The 17,647-nt window shown below is 40.6% G+C and overlaps 1 protein-coding gene across 3 annotated transcripts in view; it reads left to right on the top strand.

Moving 5' to 3' along the window:
- Window positions 1-2,491: 2,491 nt before the first annotated feature.
- hecw2b (HECT, C2 and WW domain containing E3 ubiquitin protein ligase 2b) overlaps window positions 2,492-17,647 on the top strand; it is a 59,641-nt gene continuing 44,485 nt past the window's right edge. For 2 of the 3 annotated variants that reach the window (XM_053477179.1, XM_053477177.1), the window contains exon 1: window positions 2,492-3,081. The gene's annotated coding sequence lies outside the window, so the exon portion shown is untranslated. Of the gene's footprint in view, window positions 3,091-17,647 lie in introns of all 3 variants that reach the window. The other variant, XM_053477178.1, reaches the window with a different exon arrangement.

The raw sequence follows: 17,647 nt of genomic DNA, 5'->3' as shown, positions 1-17,647 counted from the left end.
GCCTCAGATATCACCATATAGTTAGGAAATTATCCCTATACAGTGGGGCAAAAAAGTATTTAGTCAGCCACCAGTTGTGCAAGTTCTCCGACTTAAAAAGATTAGAGATAGCCTGTAATTTTTATCATGGGCATACCTCAACTATGAGAGACAAAATAAGAATCCAGAAAATCATAATGTAGGATTTTTAATGAATAAATTGGTAAATTCCTTGGTAAAATAAGTTTTTGGTCTCCTTAAAAAAAGCAAAATTTCTGACTCTCACAGACCTGTAACTTCTTTAAGAGGCTCCTCTGTCCTACACTTGTTACCTGTATTAGTGGCATCTGTTTGAACTCGTTATCAGTATAAAAGACACCTGTCCACAACCTCAGTCACACTCCAAACTCCACTATGTCCAAGACCAAAGTGCTGTCAAAGAACACCATACAGTACCTGCTGTGAAGCATGGGCGTGGAAACATCATGCTTTGGGGCTGTTTTTTCTGCAAAGGGACCAGGACGACTGATCCGTGTAAAGGAAAGAATGAATGGGGTCATGTATCGTGAGATTTTAAGTGAAAACCGCCTTCCATCAGCAAGGGCATTGAAGATGAAACATGGCTGGGTGTTTCAGCATGACAATCATTCCAAACACACCGCCTGGGCAACGAAGGAGTGGCTTCGTAAGAAGCATTTCAAGGTCCTGGAGTGGCCTAGCCAGTCTCCAGATCTCAACCCCATAGAAAATCTTTGGAGGGAGTTGAAAGTCAGTGTTGCCCAGCAACAGCCCCAAAACATCACTGCTCTAGAGAAGATCTGCATGGAGGAATGGGCAATTTTTTTCATCATGAAGGTTCACATTTGTAATTACAGGTGAATTTTTTCTGACTCATTCATTTCAACCAACTGATGTGATTTTTAGCAAAACAACAACAAAAAATGCTCTGGAGGATGGTGAGCAGTTATGTGTTGAAGTCCAGAAGAAGAAAGTATGCCAGATGTCCAAATCTCCGCACTGCCAGTGCTGACTGATGTCAGCGAGCTCCTGACGCATTCACAGAATCAAAAAGTCACATGAATTCTGATCTGTCTGTTCTCATTTAATTTGCATGACCACAAAGGTATCCAGTTTAGGACCTCGTATGACAGTGACTCAGATCCGATTTAGTAAACATCAGATTTTTGCGTTAAGACAAATATATATATATATATATATGTATATATATATATATTGGCAGGCGGATTTTTTTACTTTAATGTAACACAGATCTAATATATATATACATTAAAGTAAAAAAAAAATCAGAATTAAGTCACTTCAGGCTGGTAATGTGAGTGTAGCCTCCAGGGTTGAGGGTTCGATTCCCACCCTCGGGACTGTGTGTATGGAGTTTGTGTGTTCTCCTCATACTTAGTGGAAGGTGGAAAGAGATGCAGATTAGGTTTATGTAGGCAAAAAATTAGTAGCCTATAATGTGTGTGTGCTCTATAATGGATTGGGACCGTGTTCAGGGTGTACCCCACCTTGTGCCTTTCCAAGGCTCCTGGGATAGGATCCAGACTCCCTGTAACTCTGTACACAGGATAAGCGATATAGAAGATACAGTGCATCCGGAAAGTATTCACAGCGCATCACTTTTTCCACATTTTTTCCCTCACAATTCTACACACAACACCCCATAATGACAATATGAAAAAAGTTTACTTGAGATTTTTGCAAATTTATTAAAAATAAAAAAATTGAGAAAGCACATGTACATAAGTATTCACAGCGTTTGCCATGAAGCTCAAAATTGAGCTCAGGCACATCCTGTTTCCCCTGATCATCCTGTTTCCCCTGATCATCCTGTTTCCCCTGATCATCCTTGAGATGTTTCTGCAGCTTAATTGGAGTCCACTTGTGGTAAATTCAGTTAATTGGACATGATTTGGAAAGGCACACACCTGTCTATATAAGGTCCCACAGTTGACAGTTCATGTCAGAGCACAAACCAAGCATGAAGTCAAAGGAATTGTCTGTAGACCTCTGAGACAGGATTTTCTCCAGGCACAAATCTGGGGAAGGTTACAGAAAACTTTTTGCACAGTGGCCTCCATCATCCGTAAGTGAAAGAAGTTTAAAACCACCAGGACTCTTCCTAGAGCTGGCCGGTCATCTAAACTGAAGGATCGGGGGAGAAGGGCTGGAGCAGGCGTGACACCACCAATCCCCTGTTGGAAATATGTAATATTGGTAATATTTTTGGCTGGCTGGAACAGATTACTGTATTTTCATTATTATTGATGTATAATTATTGATAAATAATTTCATGCCACTTTAAATACACAGTAGTGTGCCCATATCATATATGCATGATTTTTTTTTTTTAATGAGATGCAGTTAAACACTGGGTGTGTCACAGGAGGAATAAAAAGCAAAGAGGTACCAAGCAGGACCTGCCCTCTTTCTCCACCAGGGTTGCCAGGTTGGGTTATTTTAATCATCACGGTTAATCCCTTTAAATCGCTTTAATCAGCCTCGGCTCTCCGTGTAGGTGACGTTTACAGTAATGTACACTGTTCAAGACCCTGTTGTTGTGGTGTAGTAGATTTGTTTCAGTGTATAATCCTGACTGGAGCGGGAATGATCTGGTGTGATTGGGACTCCGGGTTTCTGACGCACACAGATCCAAAACAAAAGGAAGAACGGAATCTGGGAGCTGAGCAGCCGTGCAACATTCCGGTTCTGTCTTCATCTTCATCATCATCATGGCCATGAAGATGAGGACGAGACGCTCTCCGCACTGAGGGCAGATTTTTATTTTATTGCATTATTATTATTATTATTATTATTGTTTTTTTGTCAGTAAGTGGGCGTAAACAGATCCGGATGCGGATGAGAGAGAGACTTCAACAACAACCGCGGACCGAGCGAGAAGGAGCACATTTTTTTTGTACAATTTTTATTTTTTTATATCATTTTAATTTCTCTCCGCTGACGCTTTTTTTTTTTTTTTAACGTGCGCGAGCGCGGAGGCGGATCCCCCTCCCTCCCTCCCGCGCGCGCGGTGAAGCAACGAGGCCAGACAGGAGGCTCGAGCGCCTCACAATTAACCAAAATGTACGCTTGGTAATTATTATTATTTTTTATTATCTTTACACGCACACACACACACACACACACACACACACACACCAACGGTAAGTTAACACTGCGTGTGTATAAAATGCTGCGCCTTGTTAAAAAAACAAAAAAACGTGTTGTTTACATTAACGGACCGCTCTGCGTGCGCGAGGAGTTTAACGGTTTTAACGTTTTTTTTTTTTTTTTAATATAAAAAATTTAAACCTGAGGTAACAGAAACCGTTAACACGAGCTTGTGTAAATATGTAGGATCTCGTAAGCTACAGGTTTTTCTTGTATAACGCGCGTGGACGGCAGATAGAATCTATAGACTGTACATTTGATTGTATTGACACTCTGTTTCTCCACCTGATGGTTGATGACAGACACACACACTTACTCACACACTCACTCACACATCCGTCATCTGTCTATATGCTTGATGTTGTATACAGAGTCAGGGGGGGTCTGGAGCCTATCCCAGGAGACATTGGGCTCGAGGCGGGGTACACCCTGGACGGGGTGCCAATCCATCACAGGGCGCGCACACACGCAACACACATACACACTGTGGCAATTTGTGAATGCCAATTTGCTGTCCTCTGCATGTCTTTGGTCTGTGAGAGGGAACCGGGGTACGAACTCCATGCACACAGAGCCGAGGCGGGAAACGAACCCGGACCCTGGAGGTGCGAGGCAGCAGTGCTAAACACTATGCCACCTGCGTCGTCTGACAGACAATCAATATGTCTAATTTTTTAGCTTCAGATGTACTATAGTGTTCACACCTGATGTGAGTACCTCGGCGTACAAATTGAATCCGTTCCGGAGGCGATTTCTTAATGCGAATTTTTTTTTTTTGTGAAACGCATTGTCCCTTAGGAAATAGTGTAAATGCAGATAATCCGTTCCAGCCATCCAGGAATGTTGCTAATATTACCACTTTTCAACACTATAATCATATTTTTGCATATAAAACAGTCAAACATTTAGAAAAGACACGTAAATAAAGTAAAATATGAAACAAATAGACAATAACCCTCTCTTAACATTAATTTATGGTTCCTCTAAACTAAGAATGAAACTATTTTCTGCCATATTTGCTAACATTCTTAGGACCCATGGTGATATGTCCATTAAATCGTACACAAAATGCAAAACAAAAACACACAAAAATATGTAATCTCTCTATTTGCTTGGCATTCTACTGAGTTTTGATCGGTTACTGGAAGTATGCGTGACTGGCGCATACGTATGCCGTATTTCTCGTATGCTGAAAATACCCTGTATGCTGAGTCAAATTTATTTGCACATTTTATCTCTTTGCATTTGTTTGCATTTCAGGTCGTCAAATGTTGCTGTTCCTCTATAATCTTATGGGTTGCATGCTCTAAACTATTCACACAGCATCATGTGTGGTAGGGGAAAATTCTTTGCTAAGTTTGTTTAGAATTCTAGCAAAATATAAAGGGAATTAAATTCCCCCCCCCCCCCTCCAGAATTGGGATATTTAAAAAATCGTGATTCTAACAATCACAATACAGATCAAATCTCCACAAAGGTATCGCAGAGATGTTGTATCAGCAGGTCCCTGGTGATTCCCTCATATCCACAGACTCTACATTTGATACGACTGACAAACTCTTCCTCCACTTGATGGTTTTAAGTTGATGACAGACAATCAATATGTCTGTTTTTATAGCTCCAGTGTACACTACCATAGTGTTCACACCTCGAGTCCTCAGTGCAAGAGTAACCTGTTAAAAACGCATTCAATATATTCACACTCTCCAAAGTTAATTCTGCGTTTACACCTCAGTGCTGTATCTCCACCATGTCCTGGCCTTGACTCGAACCTTGAGTGATTTCTCTTATACACTAGAAACAGCTTCAGATATAATCGCAAAATACAATACTTTTCCGCCTTTATTAGTTCAATACAATTCAATTTTATTTGTATAGCGCTTTTAACACGTCATTGTCAGAAAGCAGCTTTACACAATCAAAATAAATTATGAATTATAAAATTATGAATTTTTTTCTGGCCTTATGAACTTTAAGTATAAATTAGCTAGTAGCTTTGTTTCTTCACAGTGGTTTAAATCTGATACATTACTGATTATGAAGTGTTTGGTATGCACCCCAATTTTCTGACGAGAAGAGTACAAAAAAGAAATAAAAACCAACCTTTATTTCTCTTTATGTGCAAAAATACCGGCTGATAAGATCCCTTTAAAAAGTACTTCTGTTTTCCCGGAGCGTTTCACGTTACTGAATTGACACAATCCTTAAGCATTTGCGAACGATTTCAGAGGAACTCTATTTATTGTGGCCCGGTTGCCTTTCAGTCCAATATCCATCGTCCTAAAAGATTCACTTAAGTGTATCGATCCTGGCCCTGTGCCCGGTCTCAGGTCGGACAGGTACTCCTGTTTAAAGTCCCCACTTCAGAGCAATGAATCTCTCATGGTGTGCGCTTCTAAAAGAAAGACACGAGCTACAGCGGAATGTAGGGATAAAAAGTTGCATGTGATGCCAGAAATACAGTCTGTCAACTGCAGAATTGAAATTTTAAACTTTTCACAAACAGGAACAAATAGGCTAAGCCTTGACCTGGGTCAAAGGAAATGACCCTTAGCAAGACAGCATATAAAAAAAGATGACTGCTACGTAGGCGAGAACAGGAACACTTGTGCAGAACCGTGATCGCTAGTCAGGTTTTAATCTGATAATCTGATCGTCTCCCAGTGTTTCTTCATTTGTTCCAGAGATTTCAGCCTGTAAGATTCTGAATCTTGTTGCCAGAAAAGTGTCCAAAAATGATAAACGACCAGCAATGGGTTTATGTACCGTTTTCTGTTTTTTAATGTTTATAAGGGTTATAAACAGTTTTCTCTACTTCTTTGTTCTGTAGTATTTTTTTTTTTCCGATGAACAAAATTCCCCTCACAGGAGACTCTGACTCTGTAAAAGCGACAAAAAACGAGAACAAGGTCCATGTGTGAAGGGAATGCTCGACAGGCGGCGTGACATTGTGTGTCGTTAGCGCTCAGAGGGTGGCCGCTGTGCTTCGGGCAGCTCGGCCAAACCTCATCTCGCCAAGCGTTTATGTACAACAGCCAAACACATTTTTCCTCTTTTGTTCTTTTTTTTCCTGTACCAGTATTTGGAAGCACGCTATAAAACTGCTGGAAAATCTTATGACCTTGTTTTACTCAGTAAGTTGGCATATGTGCGCCTCTCTTCTGCCAAGATTCTCCCTTTGAACTTCAAAGTCTTGGTTTGTTTTCTGTTCAGCAAAATGTCTTGCATGCAAACATGACATGTCAAACTTTATCAGTGTGGACCTGGGGTGTGATAGGGACAGGAATCACCAGGGAATAGTGTAGGATTATGTAGGATTATGTAGGATTATACACCTGTAGGATCATATAGGAACTGCATTATTTTATCACCTCAAATGCAAACTTATATAAGTTAAAAAAAAAAATTCGTATTCAGTGTGGCTTTACATGAATTGGCACAAAAAAGAATTGCGACATGATTTTCTCCCTGTTTCAGAGACAGTATCGTGGACGCTGTGATAAGGCCAGTATGAGGCCAAAAGAAAGTTAGATTAGTTTGGTAGAATGCATGTATGGACTGAATATCGTTGCCCAACTGTGACTATAGACTTATTTATAATTTCACTGTAAGAACACGACGCAAACGATTTTGCAGTTTAACCGATCTGAATCAGTTTACATGTAGATAGCTTTAATTTCACCTTAAATTGGGTAAAATTGACATATTCTTAAAAGTACACCCAGGAAAAAAAATGAACCGTATATGTATTGTGCAAAAATACTCGCATTTTGCCAGAGGGTCACGTCTTCTTCTTTCGAGTTCATGCACAGTTAGTGCAATAGCACCAAGACAAAGATGGAGAAAGCATCGTCCATTTGTATGAGACCTGGCATTTAAACATTTAGTCTACCAAAGGTTCCCTTCATTATTCTGCAGTTTCTGAGCAAAAGCGTCAGGGATCTCATCAGTCCTCACCACGTCCTTTCATCTTGAACAAACATTTACTAATGACGATGCTTGTTTTCCTTTTTTTTCTCTCTTTTTCTCTCTCTCTCTCTCTCACCTGCTGTTTCACATCCTGCATGTGCTAAAAAAGAAGCTAAATTTGCATCCGTTGCAGCTTTTAAGCATGAAACATCCGCGTGATAAAGATTTACAGTCCCGGATTTACAAACTGTACAGACTCACTGATACCACATTTGTCCAGTGCTGGTCCATTTCAGGCTCCATGTCAGGTTTCTCTCGATGCTGTTTCTGTTTCTCGTCCGGATGTTTTCTTTGGAACGACGTGAATTTTTCCTGGGGAAGCTTTTCCTTTACGCTGCGATCCTGGAAACGCAATACTTCGTGTTTTGGTATGAGAGAAGATCCTTCATGGTCCTTCATGTCGGTGTAAAATGAGTCTGTACACCTTAAACATCATCAGTCAACACCATATCAACAATATTAACACCATATATACACCATTCTTCTCTGGCTCAGTTGCATGCAGTGTCACCGGAAGCTGTTAATGCACAGTTAATTTGGCAGCAATTTGATCCCCACATTGACCTGACACACACACAAACACCCCCACCACTCTGTGGTTTAATGCAAAGTAAACCAAGTGCAAGGCTGTTTGTGTCCGATTTGTCGCCAGCGACTCGTGTAGGTCACCTGGGGACCCGGCGATCACAGTCACATGGGAGGTCATGTCAATATTATTATCACAGTAATTTACTAAGTGTTACAAATATCCCATTTTATTGATGTTACAATTCTAAACAAATAATATGCTGAGGACGCTGCAGGGGAGAATGCTGAGGATTGCAAACATTAAAATTGAATAAAACACTCAACTGCGTTTTAAAAAATATACACCGCCATCTCTTAAAATTTTAAGATGGACTAATGATTTTTTCAAGGTTAATTTATTTTATTATTATTATTTTTTTATGCTAAAAGGGCATTTTCAGGCTTAAAATACTAAGTAGCATATCTTCTCTTCCTGTGGACCGATCGTAATGAAACAAATCCAGGGAAAGGTGGCCCTGGACTGTGAGGACTTCAGTAGTTTTTACTTCATGGTCCTTGCTTTGTGCACTGGTGTGCAGTCACATTGGAACAGGAAGCGGCCGTCCCCAAACTGTTCCCACAAAGTTGGGAGCATGAATTTGTCCAAAATGTTTTGGGATACAAAAGCATAATGAGTTCTTTTCCCTGGAAGTAAGGTGCTGAGCTCCTGAAAAACAACCCCACACAAGTTCTAACATGGCACAAAGCAGCTTCCATAAAGATATGGATGAGTGATTTTGGTGTGGAAGAACTTTACTGTCCTGACCTCAACCAACACCTTTGGGATAAATTCCGGGCAAAGACCACGAGACAGGCCTTCTCGTCCAACTTCAGTGTTTGACCCCACAGATGCACTTCTGGAAGAAAGGTAAAAAATTTTCATAAACGCACTCCTAAACCTTGTGGAAAGCCTTTTCAGAAGAGTTGAAGGTGTTATAGCTGCAAAAGGGGCGGGGCCAACATCATATTAACCCCTATGGATTAAGAATTGGATGTTACTCAAGTTTATATGCACGCAAAGGCAGGCGAGCCAATACCTTTGGCAATATAGTGTGTGTACACTGGACCCAACGGTTCACAAACAAATCGGTTCATGACTAAAAAAATTGGCCTTAACTTTGTCTCACCGTGAACTGGTTTCGCAAGCTGCCGCTATCAGCTGAAAAAAGTGCGTCACCCAGCATCGTTTTTGCTCAGTCCGCGGTCGCGGATCGCAAACGTGATAAAAAGAACTTTGTGCAGTGAAGTGACGTCCAAGCCTTTGTCTCATCTGAACAAAACTGTGACGAACGAGCGTTACACCTTATGTACGATAACGTTGTGTCTTTTATTGTGCAGCGCAGAGCGTCTGTTACGTACAAACCAGAGGTCAAGAAACAAAAAAGAGAGAAAACCCCTGAAGGAGAATTACTCAGCATTAGAATGGAAGAGGAGTCTCCTTATACACACTAACCTGCTCCTCATTCATCTCCCTCTTCTTATTAATGCTTTATTTTATATTTTGTGATATAAACAAATCAAAAGGGAAATATAGTTCATAGTGATGGGGAACGGATAAATTCTGTTTACAAGTATTCTTGTGAGAAAAATTTGATTGGTCTACAACCAAATCATGTTACAAACAGAATTTAGAAGTTGTTTGTAAATCGAGGAATCATTGTAAATAAATTAAAAAAAGCATTAAAAAACATTATTGTGGAGTCAGTATGGCTATACATGTATTCATAAAGGTTGATTATTATCATATGTTATGCCTTCATCACAAATCAGCTTTGTCTCTGACACTGGAGACTCCTTCCATGAAGACTGAAATTTATAGAAGTACAAGAACATAAAATTATAATAAAATCATCTTCATTGCATTGCCTTTAGGATTGTGTGTGTATGTGTGTGTGTGTCACAGGAAAGAGGGTCAAACCCTGGCCTGGAGTCCCCCCTTCCACTCTAAACAGGATGTGTTGCATCCATGAAGAATGTCAAAACAGGGCTGTGCAACAATAAGCAGGAGGTCAGGAATGCGCGCTTGCCCCGGCTCAGTACCCACAGCACCTTCTTAGCACATGGCTCTAAAATAGTCCCCGTAACTCTATAGTAGCAACAGATTGTAGCTGAGGTTATGACATCATCCTGTTCCTTTAATTGTCACATGCTTGAACCTCAGCTCTTGACCTTTTAGTCTCCCACTTCTCATGTATTCCCTCTCTGTCTCTCTTTGAATGTCACAGAGAAACACAGATGTAGTGTGTTTCGTCATAGCAGAATGAAAGTTGTCAAAGCACTCTCTTTCCACCTGTTAGCATCTCAACACCTCGGCCAGGTCGTAGCGCATCATATCCTGAATCAAATATTTGCTTCCGAATGTATTAAGGCTTCAGATATGGGTCAGTGCTTGGGCTTCTCTGAGCTCGAGATGTGTTGTCTGCGGTATAAATAGTTCAACCCTGCGCTGTGTATTAATAGAAAGTGTGGGTAGATACAGAACCAAAGCTGGGACAGTTTGAAGAGTGCGATGCTCATCCTAAGAGCTCGATTTTTTTTCGATACGCGGTGGGTCACGTATATATTTATAACTGGGGATTTTAACACAAAGCCAGTACAGTGCTTATGTAACAACATGCAGAACAAAAACGTAAAGGAAAAAAAAAACCCTGCATTTCCTGAGGCACACAGAGTGCCAATACTTTTATTTAAACAAGACTTAAAAAAAAAATACATTTAAATACAACAACAACAAAAAAAAAACACAAGGGGTAAACTTTTATCAAATTCATCAAATATTCGTTCAATTGGTTGGGGACAGGAGTCGGTGCGGATACTTTAAATATCACGATTTATATATATAATTATTTTATTTTATTACAATTCTAAACAAATTTAACACATAATTTAAAGTGCGCCACCTGTGGGATTATAGAGGAATGATAACATAATTTACCACCTCAAATGCAAACATTATCGGCCAAAAAACAGCATCAATGCTGATTTTATTATTTTTTTTATGTTACACATATAACACAGAAAATGTGTGTGACCAAAGAAGCTACTTCTGAATTTTATGCAACACTGAAGTGACAGTTCTAGCTTCCCTGAAAGTTGCTAACTTTAGCCATTTTGGAGAGAAGATTTTAAATATGTTCATTTTTTTGGCACTTTGCAGATATTTATACTGAAAATGAACATATTTAAAATCATCTCTCCAAAACGGCTAAAGTAGTGTCCGTAACCATGTCAAATTTATGTTGCAATATCTTTCCAATCTTGCATTTTAGAATAATACACTCTTTTAAGTTTGTCGTTTCATGTGACTTAAATTGGTGTAAGCTTTTAGAAATGTATGACCTGTAAAAATTGCTGCTTGTATAGTTTTTCGGAAAAAGCTTAAAAAGCAAAAAATCTGTAGTGTTTGTAACCATGTCAAAATTTTAACAATTTAGCAGTTTTCACAGATTTTACCTTACAACATAGCTAATAGGCTTTTTTTGCGGCGATTTATAATTTTGGGAGTCGAATTTGTGTATAATTTACAAATAACAAAAATACCCCTCGTATGTGATGGTAATTGTTAGTGTAAAAAGCAAAATGTTTTTTCAGAATTACTCATTTTTATATCATCTTTGAGGAAATGTTTATTTGATATCAAAATCTGCTAGTTCCTTCTGATACCTAGCTACATGTCTAAAAGGGTTAACAGGAGCTACGTTCAGGTTTGACCTCACAAGATATGAATTGAACGCTTATCATTACCATCATCCAGTCGTATTAACCCCCTTAAATATTTATTAACTCCCTGTTAGCGTGCCTTTTTGCATGCCAGCATCCTTTCCATCTTTCAAGCAAGGAGGTTCAAGGCGTCTCAGAGGAGGCATTAGCCAGAGCCGAGCCAAGTCGAGCTAATCCTCGGCTCACTCTCAAGCTCATGTGTCCATCTGAGTGTCCTCAGGAGGAAATGCACTAACGGACGGGACAGGACGGAAGATCATTAGCTAATGTAGGTGAGCTGTCAGTTCCTGGCAGAGTGACAGCTGCAGGGATTGGGTTGGAGCCACAGAGTACTTACGATGGTCTTTCCTTCTCACTCTTTGTGTGTAAGTTTTTTTCCCACTCTTTCACATAACATCTGGTTGAGAGTCTTACCTTGTCTTGAAAGTCTTTTGTTCGAGCAGAACAAGAGAAAACCCGACTAGTTGTTTGTCTTTTGCAGAACAAACTTGGAACATACTTGGAAAACAAGTTACCATTTTCAGCATATACAAGCTTACAGGACAAGTTTGCCCCGCCCACCTAAAGAGAAAAGCCATTTAGGAGCCTCATAAATGAAAATGCATGCCAACAGGTGGCACGGTGGCCCAGTGGTTAGATTTACATTACATTTACATTTGGGCATTTGGCAGAAGCTCTTATCCAGAGCGACTTACATTTTTATCTCATTACCCATCTGAGCAGGTGAGGGTTAAGGGCCTTGCTCAAGGGCCCAACAGTGGCAACTTGGTGGTTGTGGGGTTTTAACCCTGGGATCTTCCGAACCGTAGTCCAATGCCTTAACCACTGAGCTACCCCAATGCTCTCGCCTTGCACCTTCAGGGTTGGGGGTTCAAATCTTGCCCCAGGTCTGTGTGTGTATGTGTGGTTTCCACTTGGTTCACTGATTGGTGCCCCTAGTGAGCCCTGTGAAGGGTTGGCACCCTATCCAGGGTGTACTCCACTTTGTGTGCCCCACATTCCCCGGGATATGTTTACATAAACAAATGTAAAATGTCCATCCATGTCCTGTCTCTTGTTGATTACCAAACAACTCCGACAGCCATACACGAGCCATCAACTGTTAGAAAATGACATTTTAGAGTTAATAACTACCGTGGTACATGGTAACAGGTGGCGTACACACAATTTATTCCATTGCTGAGAGGATGTCTCGGTTGTCTGATACTGTGTGGAACGCACTTCCTGTTTTCATTCATCTCAGAACCGAATGAGTCATTAATGTCTCACAAGCGCAGTAATGAGGTGAAACGAGAGGTCAGTGCTGATGAAAAGGAAACACATTGCACACACACGCACACACACAAGGATGATGGCGACAATGATGGGGTGATACGGAAATATCTAAAGTTGTACACTGATAACATCGTACCGGGGGGAAAAGCTGATCATTTCCAGGTCAACAGATTACTTTGCTAAGTTTTTTTTAGGGGAAAGTACCTCCTTATATATTTAATGAGGAGTCACAAGTCACGGCACTGTATCTGTTTACTAGCTATTTATGCGTATTTGATCACGCCGCCACACACTTTTTTTACCTTTTGTTTTTTTCCTTTACATTTTTTTTTATAATATAATTCAAGAACATGCTAAAAGATAGGATGGTAAATTTAAACAATACTGTACGTAACAGATTTATCTGGAGACCCACAAAGTGACCAATTAGAATCTAACTTCTATTTAAGTTTTCCTCATCTCTCAGCAACTGACTCATGTTTCCTGAAATCGGTCACATTCTTGTGCTTGTTGTTGGGAACAATGGTGATTAAAGATTGGTCATTTGTAGTGATGGAAAGGACTAAGGTGATTAATGGGTTGGTGGGGATGGTGGTGACCAGTAATTAATTGGTGGTGGGGATAGTGGTGATCAGTGATTGGTTGGTGGGGACAGTGATGATCAGTGATTAGTCGTGGGAACAGTGGTAATCAGTAATTGGTTGGTTGGGACGGTGGTGATCAGTGATTAGTTGGTGGGGACTGTGGTGATCAGTGATTGATTGGTGGGGTCGGTGGTGATCAGTGATTAGTCGTGGGAACAGTGGTGATCAGTGATTAGTCGTGGGAACAGTGGTGATCAGTGATTGGTTGGTGGGGACGGTGATGATCAGTGATTGGTTTGTAGGGACAGTGGTGATCAGTGATTGGTTGGTGGGGACGCTGGTAATCAGTGATTGTTGGAAAAAGAGCCACATCAAGTGCAAAACAGTTGCTAACTTTTTCAAAATGTCTTTAGATTTAAAATGAATTAATGAAGTCTAAATAAGTCTTAAACTTAAAAAAAAAAAAAAAAGCGAAAAACTTTTAAACCTGATACAACAAAAAAACTTGTCCACCAATATCCTAACATTTTCCCGACTTAAATAAGCAGACATTTTACTCGTACAGTTATCACGCAGTAATTACGTACTCCTCCTGCCCCACCTATACCACTTTCTATCAAATTCTGTACTGTAAATACTTCCATCCTTATGTCATAATGACATTAAAAAGATGGAGCTGGTATCAGGTTAGCGCCTGATACCAGCGTTCTCTTTCAGACTCGTGAAGGTGTGGACGAGGGGGAGGGGGTGGGTTTTGGGTCAGTGAGAGTGCGTTCCATCAGTTCGGCCTTGCTAATGCGAGTGCAGCTCTGGTTTCATCTAAGAGATGACCTCATGCACACTTCTAAGCACTTCCTGTCTGAGGTGGCCATTAGTGCCGACGCCGTTCATCGAGGCAGATCGTAAACGGTGAAAGCCTGTGATTGAATTCACGCACTTCGCTGGAGTTTAGAGTTTGCTGAATCAGTGTGCACACAATCGGGCAGACGATAAGGTTGAACGGTTCATCCCTAACAGGGTCATTCTAAGAGGTTATGGGATGATTTACGCTTTCTAAAATATTACTGTATTGGATATTCATCATTTACATTGCACAGTAAAGCAAAAATATGATATAAATACAGGCTGCGTAGCAGCAAGAACTATTGTTTGTGTGTGTGTGTGTGTGTGTGTGGAAAAGGAAATGAAGTCAGTTGGGTGGTACCACAGGGATTAACGACAGCTTTTTCATAAATCTGTTCAGTAATCCATTTAAGCACTCTACAGTATGTGTCTTGCGTGTGGTGTGTGCGTGCTAGTCGGGTGTGTCACATCAGCCGAATCCATATAACCACTCACTTACTCATCTTCTATACCGCTTTATCCTGTATTCAGGGTTGTTGCTGGCCTGGAGCCTCTCCCAGGAGACTTAGGGCATGAGGAGGGGTACACTCTGGACAGGGTGCCAATCCATCGCAGGGCACACACACATGCACTCACACACACTACTGGCAATTTGGGAACGCCAATCTGCATATTTTTGGGCTGTGGGATGAAACCAGAGTACCCGGAGGAAACCCACCAAGCACGGGGAGAACATGCAAACTCCATGCACACAGAGACGGGAATTAAACCTGGCCAGGAATTGAACTCGTACTCTGGAGGTGCGAGGCGACAGTGCTAACCACTAAGCCACCATGCCGCCTTCGATATGACCAGATGAAAAAACAAACAAATAAACAAGCTTTGCATTCACGTTAAATGCGTTTGCAACAATTGAGAGCTAATAATGTTGGGGTAACTTTTGGTTTTAGTGATAAAATGCGACGATTGCCAACTGAAGCTAGCAGTCCACCAACCTGTGACGCTAATATAATTTTTTTTAATGCGTCAATATTTATGATAATTTTAGCGTCATCTCTAGAAGGCTCATAAGGCTAACTACATTCATTTCAAGGATTCAAGGAGCTTTATTGTCATACCAGCACACTTCCATGTTCTGATACGATTTTAGGACTCAGGTCCCGTTTAAGCCACAGAGATAGCATAGTAGTATAAATATGAGGGTGTAAATATGTATATATATGAATTAGGGCTGCAACTAACGATTATTTTGATAATCGATTAGTTGGGCGATTATATTTTCGATTAATCGATTAATCGGACAAAGCCTAACCGCTTCTTTCATTTGATCTTTCGCTTATAACTATTAAAAAAAACATAAATCAGGGTATTATTTATGTATAAAAATAAACTTTAAAAAATGCAAAAGCCACATATAGAGTTAATAATGTTTAATTTGGACATTTTAAACCTTAAATGAAATGTAGTATATAATATATACAGTATATACTATATATATATATATATATATATATATATATATATATATATATATATAAATACACTGATATATTCAGTTGATAAGATATAAACAGCTAAAATAATGTAATTTTGTATAATAAAATGATGTATGCATAAGTAAAACCACAGTTAATTACAAGTTAAATTTCTAGTGGACTATAAAAAAACTGTAGAAATGCAAAAAGCTAATAGTCACAAATATACTGTTATTTTCATTCGCAGAAAATCACAACAATCACTAAATGTAATATTCTACTGTTATTCACACCTTGTAAATTAAGCTGATCTAAAATAGCGCCATTTAACTAATCACTATTGCTCATGAGGTGATTGCGCAATGTGATGCTAGCGAGTAGCACGTGAACAGATCTAGCGCGCGACTGTCCCGAAGTTAGCAAACAGTTTAAACTAAAAGCACTTAAACTATACAACTTTTACACGATGAAGAGATACAGTTTTTACCGACCCTGCAGACGTTTCGCTATCCGTAACACCAACACGTTTTCTCTTTAAGTGTTCGTGCATGACATGCCATGTAAGCTCGGTCTTGCATAGCGTGCAGGTTACCGTCTTCTTAGTGGCGTTTAATGTAAATCACTCCCATACCTTGGAGGACTCGGGGCGCGCGCTTTTTCCTGCCGGCGCTTCTGTAACCTCCATTGCACGAGCGGCTGTGTGTATTTGTGCATCTTGGGATCGCGCTTCTCAGTAACGTGCGCAGCCCAACTAATCGATAACGGCATTCGTTGACAACGAATTTCATTATCGATAATTATCGATTTTATCGATTAGTTGTTGCAGCCCTAATATGAATATAAATAAGAGCAGTCAGGGATATATTATGCAGGAAATTAGACATAAACTATACATAGTGTATTGCACATTTTCAGAGGCTGTCTTGCACACATTGTATATTCGACTTATAGGGTTATATATATGTATTGCCCATAGAGTTATATATTACACTAAAAGTTTGATTGTGTTTAATGGGAGAGGACCTACAGAGCATGGCTAGAGTTCAGCAATCTAGTTTGCTTAAGGGTAAAAACTGTTTTTAAGCCTGGTGGTCCTGCACTGAAGGCTTCTCAGCCTTCTGCCCGAGGGTAGAGGTTGAAATAGAGCATGTGCAGGGTGGGTGGAGTCCTTAATAATGCGGAGGGCTCTTCCTCGGCATCTTCCAGTGTACAGTTTGGTGATAGTGGGGAGCCTGCAGCCTTAACTACTCTCTGCAGGGCTTTCCTCTCAGCTACGGTGCTATTGCCATGCCACACAGTGATGTAGGAGCTGATGATGCTTTCAACCGCTCCTCGAGAGAAACTCTTCAGAACGAGGCCCAGCTCGTTTTAGCTTCCTGAGGAAGTAGAGGTGCTGGTGGGCCTTTTTAATCAGGCCCGAGGTGTTGACGCTCCAGTTTAAGTCCTTAGCTATATGGACGCCTAGATACTTAAAGCTGGAGACCACTTCCACAGCTGCTCCATCAATGTGTAGGGGGAGAGGAGTTCGCTTGTCCTTTCGGAAGTCCACCACCATCTCTTTGGTCTTTTTTACATTGATGCAGAGGTTATTTCCCCTACACCAATGTACCAGTTCTACCTCCTCTCTGTAATAGGATTCATCGTTGTCAGTGATGCGTCCCACTACTGCTGTGTCATCTGCGAATTTGACTATATGACAGCAGGAGTGTCTCGCTATGCAGTCATACGTCAACAGAGTGAACAAGAGGGGGCTCAGCACACAACCTTGAGGCGAGCCTGTGCTGATGATGATGGTGGAGGAGATGGTGTCATGGATCCTGACAGTTTGAGATCTGTTGGTAAGGAAGTCTAGGACCCAGTTTCCTACTGAAGGGCTTAAGCTAAGAAAGGAAAGCTTTAGAATTCATGTCTGTGGAGAGATGGTGTTGAAGGCAGAGGAAAAGTCCAGGAAAAGCAGGCGGACGTAGGAATTCTTATTCTCCAGGTGTGTAAGGGCTGTGTGGTTCACTGATAAGATGGCATCATCTGCAGAGTGATTGTACGCAA

The sequence above is a fragment of the Clarias gariepinus genome, chromosome 18 (genome assembly GCF_024256425.1).
Source record: "Clarias gariepinus isolate MV-2021 ecotype Netherlands chromosome 18, CGAR_prim_01v2, whole genome shotgun sequence".
In the NCBI taxonomy this organism is placed as follows: domain Eukaryota; kingdom Metazoa; phylum Chordata; class Actinopteri; order Siluriformes; family Clariidae; genus Clarias; species Clarias gariepinus.
The sequence above is the reverse complement of the archived record's forward strand: the minus strand, read 5'-3'. Positions and strand labels throughout refer to the sequence as shown.